The following is a 16,121-nucleotide window of genomic DNA, read 5'->3' as shown; positions in this document are numbered from 1 at the left end:
GTACCTGGATACGTTTCATTCTTAGGCTTGGGAAGTTTTCAGCCATAATTTCTTCAAATGCATTTTTGTTCCCCATTTCTCTTCTCCTCTGAGATCCCTATTATGTGTAGATTGGGATACTTTATATTATCTCATGCTTGCTTTCATTTTTCTTAATTTATCTTTCTGTTTGCTGTTCTGATTGGGTGATTTCTGTTGTTTTGCCTTTCAGAGCACTTATCCATTCTTCTGCTTTATCCAGTTTGCTATTTGTTGTCTTTAACTCCGATTTTATCTCTGCAAATGAGTTTTCTAATTTCAGTTGACTCCCCTTTATAGTTGCTTGTTTCTCTTTACAGTAATTTGCAATTCTATCTATAGCCTTTCTTAATTCCTTCAGTATTTTCATTGCTCCTTTTTGAACTCATAATCTGATATACCAGAGAAGTTTGTTTCATTGTTCTTTGAACGGAATTTTCTTCCCTTCAAAAAGTTACTTCCCTAGAAGTAACAGTGCTCTTACTCCTAAATTCAAAGAGTCAGAAAAATATAAGTAAAATGAAGAAGCAGTCAAGAGAATTAAAAAAATCAATTTAAAAAAAATTTTGATCAAAAAATCAAGAGAATTCTCTTCAAATAACAGTTATCTATTGTGCTCTTGTGGGTTTCCCAGATGGCACTAGTGGCAAAGAATCTGCCTGCCAATGCAAGAGATGTGAGAGATGCTGGTTCAATCCCTGGGTTGGGAAGATCCCTTGGAGAAGGAAATGGCAACCCACTCCAGTATTCTTGCCTGGAAAATCCCGTGGCCAGAGGAGCCTGGTTGGCTACAGTGCATGGGATTGCAGAGTCGGACACGACTGAGCTCAAGCAGGCACGCATGCATACACACACACACACACACACACACACACACACACACACAGTGCCCTTGAAGAACTGTTTTTACATGGAGGGTGTCCCTGTGTGACCTGCATGAGTCTAGTAATTTTGGTGTGAGGACTGTGTTTTTTGTTTTTGTTTTTTATGGATGCCTGCTATATCGTTCCTTAGTGTGTGCTGGCTATTATCCTCTTGATAGTATATCTAATAGAGGTCTATTAAATTTGAACGGAAACATATTAACAGGTCTTGGAATAGCCAGTACCCCTTTCCATTTGGCCTTTCAGTAACCAGAGAGGAAGTGTTGCATGTGCTAGAAGTAGGAACCAGGCACACGTGCCTGCTTGAGCTCAGTCGTGTCCAACTCTGCAATCCCATGCACTGTAGCCAACCAGGCTCCTCTGTCCCTTATCTAGCAATCCCTGAATTATTGGGCAGAGTCCTTCAAGTTCCTCTGGTGTTAAATAATCTTGGGGAATCTTAGGGAGGGACATGGATAGATCTGTGTTTACCTACTATAGCACTCTATCATGGGGTTCTGTACCACATAAATGCCAGATAATAGTGGAATTCCTTGTCTACAAAGAGGAGAAACTCTTTCTACTAATTGCCTTCAGTTCACTTCAGTTCAGTCACTCAGTCGTGTCTGACTCCTTGTGACCCCATGAACCGCAGCACGCCAGGACTCCATGTCCATCACCAACTCCCAGAGTCCACCCAAACCCATGTCCATCGAGTCGATGATGCCATCCAACCATCTCATCCTCTGTTGTCCCCTTCTCCTCCTGCCCTCAATCTTTCCCATCATCAGGGTCTTTTCCAATGAGTCAGCTCTTCGCATGAGGTGGCCAAAGTATTGGAGTTTCAGCTTCAACATCAGTCCTTCCAATGAGCACCCAGGACTGATCTCCTTTAGCATGGACTGCCTTCAGTTCAGAACAAATTGCCTTAAGTTCTCTATAAGATAGGTACTAGGTCAAAGATGACAGAGAAACTTAGGGAAGTCAGGAAACTTAGGAAGCCATTAGAGGAAACAGGTGTGAAGGGAACAAATAGGAGACTTGTGAAAGAAGTCCTTCAGGATCACAAGGAAATTTAATCCCATTTCATGAAGTTATCAAGGTAGCTGTTCTAAGAAGGAAATTGTATTGGACCTGAAGGGATCCTTTAAAGATAATGGGGGACTGGGAGGCAAATTATCAAAGCCCACCATGGACAAAATTTGGTGACTTTGAGAAAGAAGCTGGGGAATGAAGCAGTGTTAAGGGTGAAATATGTCACTGAAATATTGATGAGAATTATAGTAGGATGCCCTTCAACTCACATGGGTAACATCACTGAATTTATTGGGAATTCAGGGTATGGAAAGACTGCTCCCTCGGACCCGAGTTAGTATTCCTCCTGTGAAGACTTTTTGGGTCTTTTCTTTCTTTCTGAGGGATGGACATTCTCAAACCCAATGGGCTTTTTCTTTACAGTACTAGTAGGTATCTTGGTCAATGGAGGCCAGTTTTGGGGATCCTTTAAGTTTAAAATAATTTAGTGGTGTATCTTCTAATTTTTCTTTTAGAGATATTACTATTACACTGTTGAGGTACTGTGTGAAGTTCAGACATGTCAGCATTTTATTTTTTTTAATTGGATAATAATTGCTTTACACTGTTCTGTTGGTTTCTGCCATACAGCAACATGAATCATTCATAAGTATACATATATCCCCTCCATCTGGTCAGCATTTTAACCATAGACTTTTTTTGGTTGTGTCATAAGGCTTAAGTCTTAGACCATGTAGAAAACCATGGCTAGAGCACCAGCTATACAGTAAATGCAAGCTTTCACTACTCTTTCAAAGTGGTTTCTAATTGTTGATGATAATTTGCCACAATTTCATCCTTTAACTGTTTACAATTTTGAATGCATGACCAATCAATTTTAACAGCATAAAACTCAGAGTGTTTTATAATAATTCTTTAAAATTCCCTTACTCTCTGACTGGGTTCTGCAATGGTTTGAGATCTCTTAAGGTCTTCCAAAATAATTGTCCATTTAGCTTTCTTTAACCATAGAAAGTCTCCCCTACAAATAAATGGATAAATTGACATGTTAAGGGAATCTCAGAGAGTAAGCATCCAATATCTCCTGAATTGTTCAGCTAATTTCTCTCTTTTTCTTTGGGACTTAGGGAAATCTTTAGTCATGGAATTTGATTGAAGATTAAATTTTAAATATTACTTTCTCAGTTTGATTCTGTTTGGAACTGGATTTAGCATCATCTACTAAGATCCCCAGAGAAAGGAATGGCTATTCACTCCAGTATTCTTACCTGGAGAATCCCATGGACAGAGGAGCCTGGAGGGCTATAGTCCATGGGGTTGCAAAGAGTTGGACATGACTGAGAGACTAATACACACAGAAGGTATAGATCCAATACATTTATCTTTGAAAATTTAGTCACTCAGTTGTATCCAACTCTTTGTGACCTCATGGACTGTAGCCCCCCCAGGCTCCTGTGTCCATGAAATTCTTCAGGATAGAATACTGGAGTGGATAACCATTCCCTTCTTCAGAGGATCTTCCCAACCCAGGGATTGAAGCCAGGTCTACAGCATTGCAGGCAGATTCTTTACCATCTAAGTCACCAGGGAAGCTTCAAAATAGCATTCTGAGAAGGGAAGGAAAAGGGAGAGTAGAGAGAGGAGTATGGAGTGACTGGAGCTCAGGGTGTAAGGGGTGTTTTTTGGGAAGGCCAAGAAAGGCTTGGGGTCTAAAGGCATAATCTTGGAACCCTTTTGTTTCAGCATTTCTCTAAGATAAAAAGTAGTCTGCAGGGATTCAACAATGGGGTGTTTAGTCAACTGAGAAGTTCTCATTTTCTAGATCATAGAAATCTGTAATTTTAATACAGTTTCAAGATTATATACATATAGTTAAGAATCAAAAGTCTGTCCTTATTGTGCTATCATCTAGAACACAGGATTAGGAGTTGAACTCACTAACACATCTCCTATCAATTAGTCAGGAATGAAAACATAGTATTAACAGGTTTATAACTGGAGCACAAGGTTATAGTTCTGGGTGTACAATGATGAATCTGATCTTATATGCGCTGCAGCACCAGAGTGTAATAGGAACATTATACTAACACATGTTAAAATGGTAAGGAAGACTTATTCAAGATTATTGCAATAAGGGTCAAGGCTTTTGCAACAGAGAAAAAAGACTGAGCTCAGTTCCAGATATAGCAAAGCCAGCTGGGAATATATAGCTGAAAAGTAGAGTTAGATGGTCAGATGAAAAGAAATTGCTAAAAGACAATGATAGGGAAATTCTTGCTAAATTGGTTTAATAGTATTCTTTTTAGGAGAGGACAAGGACTTAGACACTAACAGTCTTGGTCAATTTGGGGTGATATAACAAAAATGCTATGGACTGGATGGCTTCAGTTCAGTTCAGTTCAGTCACTCAGTCGTGTCTGACTCTTTGCGACCTCATGAACTGCAGCACGCCAGCCCTCCCTGTCCATCACCAACTCCCGGAGTTTACCCAAACTCATGTCAGTTGAGTCAGTGATGCCATACAGCCATCTCATCCTCAGATGTCCCCTTCTCCTCCTGCCCTCAATCTCTCCCAGCATCACAGTCTTTTCCAATGAGTCAACTCTTCGCATGAGGTGGCCAAAGTATTGGAGTTTCAGCTTTAGCATCAGTCCTTCCAAAGAACACTGAGGACTAATGTCCTTCAGAATGGACTGGTTGGATCTCCTTGCTTCAAGGGACTCTCAAGAGTCTTCTCCAACAACACAGTTCAAAAGCATCAATTCTTCAGTGCTCAGCTTTCTTCACAGTCCAACTCTCACATCCATACATGACCACAGGAAAAACCATAGCCTTGACTAGACGGACCTTTGTTGGCAAAGTAATGTCTCTGCTTTTTAATATGCTATCTAGGTTGGCCATAACTTTCCTTCCAAGGAGTAAGTGTCTTTTAATTTCATGGCTGCAGTCACCATCTGCAGTGATTTTGGAGCCCCCCAAAATAAAGTCTGACACTGTTTCTACTGTTTTCTCATCTACTTCCCATGAAGTGATGGACCAGATGCCATGATCTTCGTTTTCTGAATGTTGAGCTTTAAGCCAACCTTTTCACTCTCCTCTTTCACTTTCATCAAGAGGCTTTTCAGTTCCTCTTCACTTTCTGCCATAAGGGTGGTGTCATCTGCATATCTGAGGTTATTGATATTTCTCCAGGCAATCTTGATTCCAGCTTGTGCTTTTTGCAGCCCAGCGTTTCTCATCATGTACTCTGCATAGAAGTTAAATAAGTACCCTAATGTTCATCGCTGCACTGTTTATAACAGCTAGGACATGCGAGATGAGTGCAACTGTGCCATTTCATTCTCCAGTGCATGAAAGTGAAAAGTGTAAGTGAAGTCACTCAGTCGTGTCCAACTCTTTGTGACCCCATGGACTGTAGCCTACCAGGCTCCTCTGTCCATGGGATTTTCTAGGCAATAGTACTGGAGTGGATTGCTGTTTCCTTCTCCATCCTCCCAACGCAAGGATCGAACCCAGGTCTCCCGCATTGTAGACAGACGCTTTACTGTCTGAGCTACCAGGGAAGTCCTATACTAGCGTGTGAGATGAGTGCAATTGTGTGGTAGTTTGAGCACTCTTTGACATTGCGATTCTTTGGGATTGGAATCAAAACTAATATGCAGATGACACCACCCTTTTGGCAGAAAGTGAAGAGGAGCTAAAGAGCCTCTTGATAAAAGTGAAAGAGGAGAGTGAAAAGGTTGGCTAAAAACTCAGCATTCAGAAAACGAAGATCATGGCATCTGGTCCCATCACTTCATGGGAAGTAGATGGGGAAACAGTGTCAGACTTTTTTGGGGCGGGGCTCCAAAAACAATGCAGATGGTCGTTGCAGCCATGAAATTAAAAGACGCTTACTCCTTGGAAGGAAAGTTATGGCCAACCTAGATAGCATATTAAAAAGCAGAGACATTACTTTGCCAACAAAGGTCCATCTAGTCAAGGCTATGGTTCTTCCAGTGTTCCTGTATAGATGTGAGAGTTGGACTGTGAAGAAAGCTGAGCACCACAGAATTGGTGCGTTTGAACTGTGGTGTTGGAGAAGACTCTTGAGAGTCCCTTGGACTGCAAGGAGATCCAACCAGTCTGTTCTGAAGGAGATCGGCCCTGGGATTTCTTTGGAGGGAATGATGCTAAAGATGAAACTTCAATATTTTGGCCACCTCATGCGAAGAGTTGACTCATTGGAAAATACCCTGATGCTGGGAGGGATTGAGGGCCGGAGGAGAAGGGGATGACAGAGGATGAGATGGCTGGATGGCATCAAAGACTCGATGGACGTGAGTTTGAGTGAACTCCGGGAGCTGGTGATGGACAAAGAGGCCTGGCATGTTGCGATTCATGGGGTCACAAAGAGTCAGACACGACTGAGCGACTGAACTGAACTGAACTGAATTAAGGTAAGGCATAAGGAATTATGCCCTATTTCACTACATTTTACAATATCTTGTCCTTCCTTAAATTAAGAATGATATTAAATTAATGATTGGACTCAGAATAATATCCAGAACTCTTGGTATTAGTATCAGTTCAGTTCAGTAACTCAGTCATGTCCAACTCCTTGTGACCCCATGGACTGCAACATGCTAGGCCTCCTTGTCCATCACCAACTCCCAGAGTTTACTCAAACTCATCTCCATTGAGTAGGTGATGCCATCCAACCATCTCATCTTCTGTCGTCCCCTTCTCCTCCCACCTTCAATCTTTCTCAGCATCCGGGTCTGTTCAAATGAGTCAGCTCTTTGCATCAGGTGGCCAAAGTATTGGAGTTTCAGCTTCAACATGAGTCCTTCCAAAGAACACCCAGAACTGATCTCCTTTAGGATGGACTGATTGGATCTCCTTGCAGTCCAAGGGACTCTCAACAGTCTTCTCCAACACCACAGTTCAAAAGCATCAATTCTTCAGCGCTCAGCTTTCTTTAGAGTTCACCTCTCACATCCATACATAACTAATGGAAAAACCATAGCCTTGACTAGATGGACCTTTGTTGGCAAAGTAATGTCTCTGATTTTTATGTGCTATCTAGGTTGGTCATAACTTTCCTTCCAAGGAATAAGCGTCTTTTAATTTCATGGCTGCAATCACCATCTGTAGTGACTTTGGACTCCCTAAAAATAAAGTCTGACACTGTTTCCACTGTTTCCCCATCTATTTCCCATGAAGTGATGGGACCAGATGCCATGATCTTCATTTTCTGAATGTTGAGCTTTAAGTCAACTTTTTCACTCTCCAATTTCACTTTCATCAACAGACTCTTTAGTTCTTCTTCAGTTTCTTCCTTAAAGGTGGTGTCATCTGCATATCTGAGGTTATTGATATTTCTCCTGGCAATCTTGATTCCAGCTGGTTCTTCTTCCAGTCCAGTGTTTCTCATGATGTACTCTGCATATAAGTTAAATAAGCAGGGTGACGACAGCATGACATACACCTTTTCCTATCTGAAACCAGTCTGTTATTCCATGTCCAATTCTAACTGTTGCTTCCTGATCTGCATATAGGTTTCTCCAGAGGCAGGTCAGGTGGTCTGGTATTCCCATCTCTCAGAATTTTCCACAGTTTATTATGATCCACACAATCACAGGATTTGGCATAGTCAATAAAGCAGAAATAGATATTTTCCTGGAACTGTCTTTCTTTTTCGATGATCCAGCGTATGTTGGCAATTTGATCTCTGGTTCCTCTGCCTTTTATAAAGCCATCTTGAATATCAGGAAGTTCATGATTCACATATTGCTGAAGCTTGGCCTGCAGAATTTTGAGCATTACTTTACTAGTGTGTGAGATGAGTGCAATTGTGCGGTAGTTTGAGCATTCTTTGGCATTACCTTTCTTTGGGACTGGAATGAAAACTGACCTTTTCCAGTCCTGTGGCTACTGCTGAGTTTTCAAAATTTGCTGGCATATTGAGTGCAGTGCTTTCACAGCATCATCTTTCAGGATTTGAAATAGCTCAACTGGAATTCCATCACCTCCACTAGCTTTGTTCGTAGTGATACTTTCTAAGGCCCACTTGACTTCACATTCCAGGATGTCTCACTGTAGCTGAGTGATCACATCATTGTGATTATCTGGGTCGTGAAGATCTTTTTTGTACAGTTCTTCTGTGTATTCTTGCCACCTCTTCTTAATATCTTCTGCTTCTGTTAAGGCCATATCATTTTTATCCTTTATTGAGCCCATCTTTGCATGAAATGTTCCCTTGGTATCTCTAATTTTCTTGAAGAGATCTCTAGTCTTTCCCATTCTATTGTTTTCCTCTCTTTATTTGCACTAATCACTGAGGTCTTGTAGATATTCATAGAACCATTCAACTTCAGCTTCTTCAGCATTACTGGTTGGGGCATAGACTTGGATTATTGTGATATTGAATGGTTTGCCTTGGAAACGAACAGAGATCATTCTGTTGTTCTTGAGATTGCATCCAAGTACTGCATTTCAGACTCTTTTGTTGACTATGATGGCTACTTCATTTCTTCTGAGGGATTCCTGCCCACAGTAGTAGATATAATGGTCATCTGAGTTGAGATCACCCATTCCAGTCCATTTTAGTTTGCTGATTTCTAGAATGTCGACGTTCACTTGTGCCATCTCTTGTTTGACCACTTCCAATTTGCTTTGAATCATGGACCTGACAATCCAGGTTCCTACACATTATTGCTCTTTATGGCATTGGACCTTGCTTCTATCACCAGTCACATCCATAGCTGGGTATTGTTTTTGCTTTGGCTCCATCCCTTCATTCTTTCTGGAGTTATTTCTCCACTGATCAGTAGCATATTGGGCACCTACTGACCTGGGGAGTTTCTCTTTCAGTATCCTATCATTTTTGGATTTCATACTGTTCAGGGGGTTCTCAAGGCAAGAATACTGAAGTGGTTTGCTATTCCCTTCTCCAGTGGGCCACATTCTGTCAGACCTCTCCACCATGACCAGCCCGTCTTGGGTTGCCCTGTGGGCATGGCTTAGTTTCATTGAGTTAGAAAAGGCTGTGGTCCCAGTGTGATTAGATTGACTAGTTTTCTGTGAGTATGGTTTCAGCATGTCTGCCCTCTGATGCCCTCTTGCAACACCTACCATCTTACTTGGGTTTCTCTTACCTTGGGCATGGGGTATGTCTTTTTCATTACAGGGGACTGGAATGCAAAAGTAGGAAGTCAAGAAACACCTGGAGTAACAGGCAAATTTGGCCTTGGAAACGGAATGAAGCAGGGCAAAGACTAATAGAGTTTTGCCAAGAAAAAGCACTGGTCATAGCAAACACCCTCTTCCAACAACACATGAGAAGACTCTACACATGGACATCACCAGATGGTCAACACCGAAATCAGATTGATTATATTCTTTGCAGTCAAAGACGGAGAAGCTCTATACGGTCAACAAAAACAAGACCAGGAGCTAACTGTGGCTAAGATCATGAACTCCTTATTACCAAATTCAGACTCAAATTGAAGAAAGTTGGGAAAATCGCTAGACCATTCAGGTATGACCTAAATCAAATCCCTTCTGATTATACAGTGGAAGTGAGAAATAGATTTAAAGGCCTAGATCTGATAGATAGAGTGCCTGATGAACTATGGAATGAGGTTCATGACGTTGTACAGGAGACAGGGATCAAGACCATCCTCATGGAAAAGAAATGCAAAAAAGCAAAATGGCTGTCTGGGGAGGCCTTACAAATAGCTGTGAAAAGAAGAGAGGCAAAAGCCAAGGAGAAAAGGAAAGATATAAGCATCTGAATGCAGAGTTCCAAAGAATAGCAAGAAGAGATAAGAAAGCCTTCTTCAGTGATCAATGCAAAGAAATAGAGGAAAGAACAGAATGGGAAAGACTAGAGATCTCTTCAAGAAAATTAGAGATATCAAGGGAACATTTCATGAAAAGATGAGCTCAGTAAAGGACAGAAATGGTATGGACCTAACAGAAGCAGACGATATTAAGAAGAGGTGGCAAGAATACACAGAAGAACTGTACAAAAAAGATCTTCACGACCCAGATAATCACAATGGTGTGATCACTCAGTAGAGCGAGACATCCTGGAATGTGAAGTCAAGTGGGCCTTAGAAAGCATCTCTACGAACAAAGCTTGTGGAGGTGATGGAATTCCAGTTGAGCTCTTTCAAATCCTGAAAGATGATGCTGTGAAAGTGCTACACTCAATATGCCAGCAAATTTGGAAAACTCAGCAGTGGCCACAGGACTAGAAAACGTCAGTTTTCATTCCAATCCCAAAGAAAGCCAATGCAAAGAATGCTCAAACTACCACACAATTGCACTCATCTCACATGCTAGTAAAGTCATGCTCAAAATTCTCCAAGCCAGGCTTCAGCAATACGTGAACTGAGAACTTCCTGATGTTCAAGATGGTTTTAGAAAAAGCAGAGGAACCAGAGATCAAATTGCCAACATCTGCTGGATCATTGAGAAAGCAAGAGAATTCCAGGAAAACATCTATTTCTGCTTTATTGACTATGCCAAAGTCTTTGACTGTGTGGATCACAACAAACTGTGGAAAATTCTGAAAGAGATGGGAATACCAGACCACCTAACCTGCCTCTTGAGAAATCTGTATGCAGGTCAGGAAGCAACAGTTAGAACTGGACATGGAACAACAGACTGGTTCCAAATAGGAAAAGGAGTCCGTCAAGGCTGGATATTGTCACCCTGCTTATTTAACTTCTATGCAGAGTGCATTATGAGAAACGCTGGACTGGAAGAAACACAAGCTGGAATCAAGATTGCTGGGAGAAATATCAAGAACCTCAGATATGCAGATGACATCACCCTTATGGCAGAAAGTGAGGAGGAACTAGAAAGCCTCTTGATGAAAGTGAAAGTGGAGAGTGAAAATGTTGGCTTAAAGTTCAACATTCAGAAAACGAAGATCATGGCATCTGGTCCCATCACTTCATGGGAAATAGAGGGGAAACAGTGGAAACAGTGTCAGACTTTATTTTTGGGGGCTCCAAAATCACTGCAGATGGTGACTACAGCCACGAAATTAAAAGACGCTTACTCCTTGCATGAAAAGTGATGAGCAACCTAAATAGCATATTCAAAAGCAGAGACATTACTTTGCCGACTAAGTCCGTCTAGTCAAGGCTATGGTTTTTCCTGTGGTCATGTATGGATGTGAGAGTTGGACTGTGAAGAAAGCTGAGCTCTGAAGAATTGATGCGTTTGAACTGTGGTGTTGAAGAAGACTCCTGAGAGTCCCTTGGACTGCAAGGAGATCCAACCAGTCCATTCTGAAGGAGATCTGAGCTGGGATTTCTTTGGAGGGAATAATGCTAAAGCTGAAACTCCAGTACTGTGGCCACCTCATGCGAAGAGTTGACTCACTGGAAAGACTCTGATGCTGGGAGGGATTGGGGGCAGGAGAAGAATGGATGACAGAGCATGAGATGGCTGGGTGGCATCACCGACTCGATGGGCATAAGTCTGAGTGAACTCCAGTAGTTGGTGATGGACAGGGAGGCCTGGCGTGCTGCAATTCATGGGGTCGCAAAGAGTTGGACACAACTGAGCGGTTGAACTGCACTGAATTGATACAATGCTGTTTATAGCATTGGACCTTGCTGTAAAACAACTGGGCATTGTTTTTTCTTTGGCTCCATCCCTTCATTCTTTCTGGAGTTATTTCTCCACTAATCTCCAGTAGCATAATGGGCACCTACAGACCCGATGAGTTCTCCTTTCAGTATTTTATCATTTTGTCTTTTCATACTGTTCTTGGGGTCTCAAGGCAAGAAAAGTGAAGTGGTTTGCCATTCCCTTCTCCAAGGGACCACATTTTGTCAGTCCTCTCCACCATGACCCCCCTCCCCATCCTGGGTAGCCCCACATGGCATTGCTGGGGTCCTGCCCCTTGGATCCAGGGTAATTTGAAGGGGATATGGCACAGGTGGGGAAAAGCTTATTTATTTCATTAGAAATAGGAAATAAATTTAGAAGAAATAGTATAATAGGAAAATTTAGTGGAGAAAAGAGGCTGAATAACTTGGTTTACGTGGAGAACTAATAAAGTTCCAGACAAGGAACTTGCACAGTCTACGTTAGGCCACTGGCGTCCATTTGAATATTGGAGAGTGCCCCACCTTGGGCTCTCTCTTATGGATCTTAGAAGCCAGGGCAAGTAAGTAGACATGGTGAGCCTCCACACCCCAGATGGGAATTCAGCCAGAAAACAGAGTAAAAAAAGAAGACATGGGGGAAACCAGTCTTTCCAATGACTGGCCCCTCCTCTATTGTCTGGAAAGGCCTTATATACCTTTTGATTTTACATAGAGATCAATGGATAATACAAAATTATGCAACATCAGCAGCCCTGACTCATCAAGACCAGGCTTTCTCTCTGCATACTTAGTTGTATACACAAGTCTTAGGTGATTTACATCATCTTCTGGCCAGAGGGCCAATTAACATTTTACAGCCCTTTTCTGATAAGGGTAATAGTGTTCTTCCCAAAGTCTAGTGCCACTCTCAGAAAGCACTAAATAAAGTTACATTCTTACATAGCAAGGACACAGCAATTTATAACAATGAAAGAAGTACAGTGATTTATAACAAAGAGAAAAGTAATTAACTCAAAAGTCTAGTGTTGCTAACATCAAAACTACTATATTCCTTTTTCTATATCCCAATTACATTGATTAATATCCTTCAGGTGCCTAAAAGATAAAGAATATGGAGGCCTGGTGGCAAACATTAACTCAACAAACTGTTCACCAAACTAATTCTTAACTCTAAAAGGCTCTATATCTTTAAGATGTTTTAAGCTTCGTGCCTCTCATGGTTAGGGTCCGTAAACAATCCACAAGTTGTAAAGTCCGGGCAGATAAGTTAGAAAGCCATCAAAGGGGTTAAGCCGAGACATTCTTTTTATATGCAGGAGACTGTTAACTGGAGCTCTGAATTAACTCTTTCCAGAGAAAAGTTGGTAATGTCAGAAGAGTATAGTATAGCAGAGAGTAAACAGACAGATTTTGGTTTCGGGGTAGATGCTCAGACAGAGGACCCCTAGAGACCTGACTCGCCTTTCCCATCAGGCCTCTCCGCATGACCTTGTCATGGGTGGGATCTCCTGTGCTGGCTCCCGGCATGGCATGGCTTAGTTTCATTGAGTTAGACAAGGCTGTGGTCCATGTGATCAGATTGGCTAGTTTTCTGTGATTATGGTTCCGGTGTGTCTGCCCTCTGATGCCCTCTCACAACACCTACATCTACTTGGGTTTCTCTTACCTTGGACATGGGGTATCTCTTCATAGCTGCTCCAGCAAAGCACAGCCACTGCTCCTTACTTTGGATGAGGGGTATCTCCTCACGCCACCCCTCCTGACCTTGAACATGGAGTAGCTCCTCTTGGCCCTCCTTGCCCGTGCAGCCGCCGCTCCTTGGACGTGGGGTTGCTCTTCTCGGCCACCTCCCCTGACCTCTGATGTGTGGTAGCTCCTCCCGGCTGCTGCCATGACCTCGGGCACGCGGTAGTTGGTCTAGGCTGCCACCCCTGACCTTAGAAGTGGGGTAGCTCGTCTCGGCTGCTCCTCTGCCAATGCAGCCTGGCGCTCTTGGTCCCAGCCCCTGACCTTGGGGGAGGGGTAGCTCCTCTCGGCCACGCTTCTGCATGGTCCATCTCAGCTGGCACTGAGAAATGAATTCAGACTGCTAAAAATGATACCAGGTCATGCCATCACGGGGAGGGAGTGGGAGGGGTGTTCAGAATGGGGAACACGTGTACACCTGTGGTGGATACATGTTGATGTATGGCAAAACCAATACAATATTGTAAAGTAATTAGCCTCCAATTAAAATAAATAAATTTATATTATAAAAAATAATAAATCAATCTGGGGCTTCCTAAAATTACCATCCTGTTTGTAAGAGAATTAGAATGCTAATTGCCAGATACTTGCTCTTGAAAAATGACAATGAGAGGGGCTGGAACTCTGAAATGTAATGTTCTTCCCTTGCTGCCTCCAAATTGCACACACTTGCAGTCATGGCTTTTCCCCAGCTTTAGTGAGACATAGTTGACATAGAATATTGTGTATGTTTAAGTAATTAAGTTTTAAACAGTAATTAATTTTTAAACTGTTCTAGCTTAACAAGGTTTTCAGCCAGAAGTAATAAGTCTTATGTCATTCAAGGCCACTCCTTGTAAACATAATTCAGATAGAAACTGAAAGAAGAGTTCTTTTTATAATAGGCTCATTTCTAGGAAATCAGCAGCCTTTAAATAGATAGCAGAATTTGAAAACCATTCAGACAGTAATTAGTCACTTTCCCCAAATACATCTGCTTATTTTCTTAGGTACCACACCCTTCCTCTGAGGTACATTGTATTTCACTGGCCCAAAAAATTCCATGGGTTGTGCAACTGCTGCTTAGCTGGGAACTTCACCAGCCCCAGAGTGGTGTAATTTGAAGTGTGTAATTCAGTTTAACGCATGTCTGTTGTCTTGTGTACATTTTGCCACAAGGTTTCCAAAACAAAGGTATCTGGCCAGTGTTTGAACTCTTAGAATTTTCCGCATGCCTCTTTTTTCATATGGAAGTGACAGTGTTATTCACTGAGTTGCATCTGACTCTGCCACCCCAAGGACTACATAGCTCGCCAGACTCCTCTGTCCATGGAATTCTCCAGGCAAGAATACTGGAGTGGGTGGCCCTTCCCTTCTCCAGGGGGTCTTCTTGATCCAGGCAACATGGGTCTCCTGAACTGCAGGTGGATTCTTTACCAGTTGAGTCATCAGAGATAAAATTATCAAAAGATAAAACAAAGGTTCATTATTTTAACATCCAACCCCCAGTTCTTGAAAGAGAGGGAAATGTGCATGCTTGTAAAAATTCATAGACTGCCTTCTGGAGCAGAGGGGGAGAAAACAATAATATAAGTGTCAATGTTGTTCAAGTTACTGTGCCTGACACAGAGCCAGGCCAAACAAACCAAACACTGGAGTTTAGAGCAGAGAAAGTTCGTTGCAAGAGCCATGCAAAGAGATTGGGTGTCTCCTGCTCAAAACGCCTGAACTCTGATGGTTTTCCTGGAAGAGTTTTTAAATGTGAAATTTGCAGGGTATGTGATTACTTCTGATATATTGATAGTGAGGTAAGAGGATGATATCGTAACCTTCTGATTTCAACCAGACTGGGGTCTGTGAGGTTGTGGTCAGCACATAGTCATCATCCTCCACCTGGGTGGACGTCATTAGTTCAGTTCAGTCACTCAGTCATGTCCGACTCTGCGACTCCATTGACTGCAAATTGCCAGTCAATTGGGCTCCCTGTCCATCACCAACTCCTGGAGTTTACTCAAACTCATGTCCATTGAGTCAGTGATGGCATCGAACCATCTCATCCTCTGTCGTCCGCTTCTCCTCCTACCTTCAATCTTTCTCAACATGAGGGTCTTTTGAAAATGAGTCAGCTCTTCCCAACAGGTGGCCAAAGTATTGGAGTTTCTGCGTCAGCATCAGTCCTTCCAATAAACACCCAGGACTGATCTCCTTTAGGATGGACTGGTTGGATCTCCTTGCAGTCCAAGGGACTCTCAAGAGTCTTCTTCAGCACCACAGTTCAAAGCATCAATTCTTTGGTGCTCAGCCTTCTTTAGAGTCCACCTATCACATCCATACTTGAATACTGGAAAAACCATAGCCTTGACTAGACGGACCTTTGTTGGCAAAATAATGTCTCCGCTTTTTAATGTGCCATCTAGGTTGGTCACCATCTGCAGTGATTTTGGAGCCCCCCAAAATAAAGTTTACCACTGTTTCCATTGTTTCTCTATCTATTTGCCATGAAGTGATGGGACCGGATGCCATGATCTTAGTTTTCTGAATGTTGACCTTTAAGCTAACTTTTTCACTCTCCTCTTTCACTGTCATCAAGAAGCTCTTTAGTTCTTCTTCACTTTCTGCCATAAGGGTGGTGTCATCTGCATACCTGAGGTTATTGATATTTCTCCTGGCAATCTTGATTCCAGCTTGTTTCTTCCAGTCCAGCGTTTCTCATGATGTACTCTGCATAGAAGTTAAATAAGCAGGGTGACAATATACAGCCTTGACGTACTCCATTTCCTGTTTGGAACCAGTCTGTTCTATGTCCAGTTCTAACTGTTGCTTCCTGACCTGCATACAGATTTCTCAAGAGGCAGGTCAGGTGGTC

This window comes from Ovis aries, chromosome 1 (assembly GCF_016772045.2).
Source record: "Ovis aries strain OAR_USU_Benz2616 breed Rambouillet chromosome 1, ARS-UI_Ramb_v3.0, whole genome shotgun sequence".
In the NCBI taxonomy this organism is placed as follows: domain Eukaryota; kingdom Metazoa; phylum Chordata; class Mammalia; order Artiodactyla; family Bovidae; genus Ovis; species Ovis aries.
This window is presented reverse-complemented; position numbering follows the sequence as displayed.